The sequence below is a fragment of the Echinococcus granulosus genome (assembly GCF_000524195.1).
Source record: "Echinococcus granulosus chromosome Unknown EG_S00055, whole genome shotgun sequence".
Classification (NCBI taxonomy): Eukaryota; Metazoa; Platyhelminthes; class Cestoda; order Cyclophyllidea; family Taeniidae; genus Echinococcus; species Echinococcus granulosus.
This window is the reverse complement of record NW_020170435.1, coordinates 410987-417813: the sequence shown is the minus strand read 5'-3', so window position 1 is coordinate 417813 and position 6827 is coordinate 410987.

Here is a 6827-nt window from a genome sequence, read left to right as displayed (position 1 = left end):
CGTGATGGAAGGAACCGCTTTGCAAAAGACCGGTTAACATGGCACACTGGCTATGTTGTTCAATCTTCCCTTCTGCTCTTTGTCCTTTCTTCTGTCTTACCTTCATTATGTTTTCCATTCTTTTCTTCCCTCACCACGCAACATACAACCCATAATGAATAATTTATGAGGAGCTGGACAAGGTGTTCTCTTTTGCATCAGGTAAGGGTTTAATTATCTTCCTCCAGCATTATTTACCCATAACTGGACAGATGTGCTCTCTATTCTTTTCGCGTCCTTTGACTACGAGAGAAGAGAGTATCTTCCTCGTTGATGCTATGAATTACCTCCCCTCTTCTCCACCCTCATTCCTTCCTTACTCACCTGAGTTGGTTGTTAGTGTTGATGGCATGAAGTTCTACCTACTACTTCTGACCTGAATACTGCGGCGATGAGGAGTGAACAAAACCTGTCTGTAGTGGGTGAGCGAAGGGTAGAGGGAGAGGACACGTCCTTCCTACCTACGTCAACTGGGAGGATAATGTAGAGGTGAAGGTCACTGCACCAAGGCAGTTTCACATATTGTTCGCGAACAAATGAGGAATTTGTGGTTTCTTCTTCACTACTTTCATGTACACTACGACAACGAGCCGTTTATACGGCTCATTTTTAGAACCGGGAGAAGTGACTGTCAGTCTGGTGGTCTGACTGTCTGGCATGTGATGCCGCAATGGCATTTGTCCACCTATTGGCAGACCACCTGGGAAGTGGGAGGGAGGGAGAAAATGTATTAAATCCACTTTATTCTTCCCCATTCCGGTAAGATTCCTCTACGTGACTCGCTGATTTTCTTACCTCTCAAACAGTGACAAGATCACGTGTGCTAGTAACAGTAGGAAGTTGGAGTTTCCGTGAGAGTGTGACATTGTCATCTGGACTTTAAAGACAAAGGCCTATTATAAAAACAGGATCTAAAACAAGTTTTTGTTTTTTTTCTGGTTTCTAGGGCAAAAAATATGGCATACGGATTGCAGTTGTGGCCATTTCATTGAACGACAACACTACTTATATTCCCATTTAAGCAGAATCGAGAGCAAAAGTGATGTTTTGGACGCAAATAAAAGTACATTTGCTAGTAGGGTAATTTCAGGAGACAAGTAAAAAACAATTGTGCAAATATTTAATGAAAAATGTGACAAACGACAACGTAGCTTGACGCGATAAAACAGGAACGTGAAAGATAAAACATTCAAACCCCTTCTTAGATTCTTCCTTGTGCCACAGGTCGTCTGGTCCACGTCACATACCCTGGAAGAATAAACAGAAGGGGGAAAAATAAGCTCCACTTGTATGTTTTATCATCCAGGCGCATAATACTTGCCTGGATTCTGACTAGCTCTCTCTTGAAGGAGACATTAATGTTGACAACTCATAATGGAGGCAGTACTGTGTTGACAGGTATTGACCGTGAACTCTGAAAGGGGAAGTATTTCCCCATCTCGTTGCTTAGGCTATCACGCTAAACCTTCATCGAGGGGGCGAAGATGATGATTCGGAAAAAATGGAATCAAGTTGTCCTAGCTAAGCGAAATGAGAGGAAAAATATATTTGTTTTTTCACAAAATTTCTTTTGCCGAATGACTGTCTTTGCTAGCGAACAGATGGTCCTCTGGCAACCTTTATAATTTGTCTCGACTTTGAAAACGTCTTTGTTTAAATGAAAGGAAACTCTCTCAAGCGTTTAAACTCGTAAATATTTGAAAAGGCTGAAAAAGGATTTTTAACTGAAAGCTTCAAAAGAAATGAACGGATTGTAGTAGAAAAATCTTAGCTGTCATTACGTTCGAGTTGTCCAGTCTCCGGGGCCAGCGAGACTTGGTAATCCTTGTGAGGGGATTTTGGGCTCTCATAGAAACCTAAGCGTTGGCTATTAGGGGACTCGTGTACGCAGAAAAGGGTGCTTTGCTAGGCCCTGGGCATGAATCTCCACCACCTTGACTGTCATGGCCAAAGTTAAGACCGTCTTTGATAAATTTACAGCTTTCCTCTCCTCCCTCCTTCTCTCCCACCTGACGAAATGTTCACACCCCTTGCACAAACCAATTGGGATCTCTCCGATTCTCCTTTTGGGTTTATTAGAGTTGCTGAAGTTCCATCTTCTTTACAACTATTCCGTGACCATCCACTATGGTGTTGTCTACCGCAACGGTACGAATGATAATGCTCAAGTAGGCAGTCCTTTTCCTACTCCTTCCGCAGCTCCGTGCCACCAACTTACCACGAATTTGTCTTACATCTGCACGACATGCACATATTAACATATCGGAGTGCTTTGCCTCCCAGAGAGAAAATTCATCGGCTAGACTACCGTCAGTACAACGCATTAAGCGGGAGGGGGATGCGGACAGGACAACACGATCAAACATGCAGTCTAGACATGTCCTCAGTCCTGACAATTTGCCGAAACATCCCAGAAAATCGATAATTAAACCATAACTACAGAGCTAAAGTACGACCTTGGTCTGGACTATCACCGCCTGTATATCACACCACTCACCTACAGATGGCTTCACCTCCGTCCCTTCAAAGAGTACGAAAAACGCATACACTGCGGATCAGCTACGTATTTACTAGAGGTACTGACTTTCCTTTCCCAGTTGCTGCCACTACACCGATAAGCGATTATGTGCCCCACCTTTGTGCTGTGGTTAAAGATTTCCGCGAGTTTCAGGTCGTAGTCAATAAGAAAATCCATTCAGCGCCAAGGCTTCAATGGTAATGATCAATGCTGTCCAGAGTGGACTGTATTCCACCATGTGCGTTAAATATCGGAAATAGATTGTCACCTCTTCCTCTAACTAGTTAGTTTAGTATTGCAAAGTTATCATGTCACCTAAAGTTAAGGAATGTAAATGTTCTAATTTTATTGGAACGGCTTCCTCAGAATTGTCCAACAAAATACAAACTATACCATTAGTTTCTAAGGTAGTTAAATGCCTCAAAATCATAAAGACTCTACGTTCGTTGGAAAAATCTTCAATTTTGAAGAAAATCTCAAAATAAGGACTATTTATTCTGTTCTTCCCTTTCCAAGAAGGAGATTGACATCCCTGTCCAATTTTAAGGCGAAAGTACATCATTCCGAGTAGCAGATCCTACTAGGTGCGCGACACCATTCCTCCAAGAATTTTAAAAATTTCGAATCTTCTTAAAAGTGGGTCTATTTCCGAACTTTTGTGTCTGTGAGAATACAGCTATCAAATAGCCTCATGTGTGAGACATTTTTTATACCTGTCTAGAAAACAGGCAAAAATACTTTGCCAGCACTCTAGGAGTTGTTGCTCTTCATTATTTTGTAAACCTCTTGCATTCGTGTATTCTAAAAGTGATGCGAAGGTTATCATCACTTGAGACGCCAGATTAAGCAGTTGATTGGTGGGGTAATTTGTGATTAATCTAATCATCGATTTAAACATATTTATACTTTTAGGCCAAAGATATTCCTATCGTAATATATTATCATTTCTAACTTTGCATAATTTTACTTTTACAAAAAGTAGCAAATTTAGATGGAGAAGCTTTAAGTAGCGTAGGTTGACGAAGAAAGTTCACAAAGTTGTTCGAAATTTAATATTCCTGGTTTGAAACTTCCTTCCGAGCACTTTGTTCATTTTTAATATTTAACCAAAGGTCTATGACAATCAAATATTCAAGTTATTAAGATGTGAATTTGTGTCTTCACATATTGACTAATAAAACGAGAGAAAAAAACATTTTAAACTCTGAGTGCTAATGATAAGCAAAACAGTAAAAGTGTATTACGATTCTGTTGCCTATGCGTGAGACCGCAAATTTATTTTGACTCTCGTTCCCATGAAAAGGTCTTGTTATTTTCTAATTTGACATTTATGCACTTGTTTTAGTGGTTTTGTTTGTCATCTTGGTGTTAACCCGCAGCTGCCGTATCAAGTAGAGCTCCTTCACCTGCGTCCTTGACCTTTTTTCGGACACAGAAGTCCGTATTTGCTACGAATGACGCCGCACTAAATACAGCGTCGCAGTTTGCCTCTAGGGTACGAAGGGCACATGCTACTTCACAATGTCCCGGTCATTTTTTCCACCCGTATAGCGATCTGTAGGATTAGAACAAAGTATACTTCGTTTTTTATTTCCACCTTGGAATGAATTTTTGGAAAATTTTGAAAGCTGGAATAAGTTTTTGTAATCTTCCCGCTTAAAATAGGCGAAGAATGCTTGGAAAATAAAACAATAAAAACCTTTTAAGTGTGGACTCCCTTTAAGCGGTTTCCACTGATGTATCTAGTCCCTTCCCATTAGGTCCCGAGGTGATGTAATTACCCTAATGAAATTTTGTAAAATAGCCTTCCCTTTATCCACTCCCGATTTTATTTCCCTTTTATAACTTGAAGCCTACTCACCATGTGTACTTATGTGGTTGTCTGCCACATGTGCTAAAAAAAGATGACAGTCATCTCTCAGAGGACTTTCATCAGAGACAGAGGTACTCCCTCCGCCCATCAGGGCACAAGCTGCCGAGGACAACTTAAGGAAGAATGCATTTCCTTCTCTCTAGAGGCAAGGAAGCCAAGCTATCCGCACTCCCAACTTTCGCATTGCCCGAGGGAGTAAATCACCTGGAGAAATCTAACGGGAGGACAGGGAATGAGAAAACTGTAAGATGTTATCTCCACCCTCTCCCCTCCTCTCTTCTCCTCTGACATTCCAAAATGTTATATGATATCCTCCTCTTGGTCACTTTTGTAATATCTGCTGAGATTCAAGAGGACTTGTGGTGAGGAAAATGTTTTTCTTTTCAATGTTCTCACCAATTTCGTACCGTATCTGAAGGTGTAGTTTTTCCTGTCCATGTGCACAGGCATGGTTAGTCTTCTAAGGGATGAAATGGAATGAGTAATGAGTCGATTATTTAGCCATGGCCAGCGATAATAGTCCCGATTTTCTAATTATCAGCTACATAGGTGTGCCCTTTTCATTTATTTGGTTGTTGTCATAGCTACCAACTCCCTATTCGTGACCCAAGCGATAATGTATCCGCCTGCGCACCCCTCACCTCACTATTCCCCGCCTTCCCTAAATTACATGAGTCAGTGTAAAAAGAGGAAGTGGACACACCCTACTGATTCACCCACCAATTAATTCGTCAACTTCCGACTCATTGACATAGGCAAGACCAATGCCTCCTTAAATCGCAAACCTTGGTAGGTCAACTTTAACTTTGTACTGTCATTCTGAAGGTCACATCCGACTCGCCAAAAAGAAGGTCAAATCACCAGTCTCGAGGTTTTCGAGATTGGCATAAAATCTCTCTTTGGTTACCATGACGACAAATGGATTAAATAAGATTGCTGTTTTATTTTAAAAAACAGTCTCATTGATCGGTGCACATTTATACACAAAATACACACGACTGCAAATGCGACATCGGGAAATAGAATACGCGATTTATAAGTGCGCAAAAAGAAAAAAACAGAAAATATTCCAGTTACTAACGCTTTCACCCCCTTCCACTCGCTTATTTAGCAGGGAGTCATGGGATTGTCTGATGAAGTATAACGAGTGGGATACAGAAGAGGAGGTGATATTCCGCATGTCGTCCCTCCACTTCCCTCCATTCCCAACGCGGGCTTTGGAGCCAAAACAGCCCCCGGGCACAAAAGGGAGAGATTTTGGTGACTCACTAGGTCTGCTTCTGGGATTTCGGGGAAATCATTTTGCCTTTAGCAAGCAAACGATTCACAGTCACATCGTCTGCTCTTTTACTCCACCATACATATAAAACACACTTTGATATACACACACAATGCATGATTAGGAGAATTCTTGCCATGCTGAGGTGGTGGGTGGTTTAGAAATGTGCGGTGGGAAGAGCGCGAGTCTCTTGTTTGTTAGTTCATTCGTCAAGGGGCCAATTATTAACAAGACACTCGTTCATTTAACGAACCCTGCAATCCACACGTCACCCTTTTATCCCTTCATCTGTCAGTTTGTAAGTCAATCAACATACAACCTAACAACGCGTGCTCTTGTCATGAGCCTAGCAGGATTGAGAAGAACCATTTGGTGGGTTTGAATGTCCATCATCGCCTGTCACTCGGAGGCCTCTAAAAAATCATTCAGTTCATGTGCTTATACAAATTCATACATTAATACTGTTGTTATTATTGTTTCTGCTGGTTACACGTAAATGTCACTGAGGCGTGGCAAGCTGTAGCAACCTATATAATGGAGGGTCTCCCTACTGTAATTAACCCATCTTAGAGTAATTTATCACCAAAGCCAAAGTACTACCAACAAACCCTCTCCAAAGTACCATGCGGCACACATCCATCGCCTGCTTTATTAATGTAGGCACTTGAACAATGTCGTGTCCCTGACAAATGCTTAACTAACTACAAGTGAATTTGACATTCGTCATTCGCAATAATGACATTTTTACTGCATAATAGAAAAAATGGAAATTTTTTTCTTGAATGTTTTTTAAAAAATTGTAGAAAAGTAGCACAACCTACATAACCAATCAGATTCTTCTCTGCGTCATTATTGGTTTAGCAAAAGGCCACATTCTAATTGGCCCAAATTCCAGTCCTTTTTTTTTGAAAACTGGGATAAACCAAATGCCTAATTGGCCAAATAGTCTTTTTTTAAATTATTAAACATAAATGAACCCTACAGAGGCAAGGTTCAAACCACCGGACGAGTGACGCTTCTGATTGGCTACAAATTGGACGAATAGGAAAAGACGCTGCCTTCCCTTCAGAGTAGGTTGATGTAGTACACCAAGCAGTCATTATTATGAGGGCTGGAGG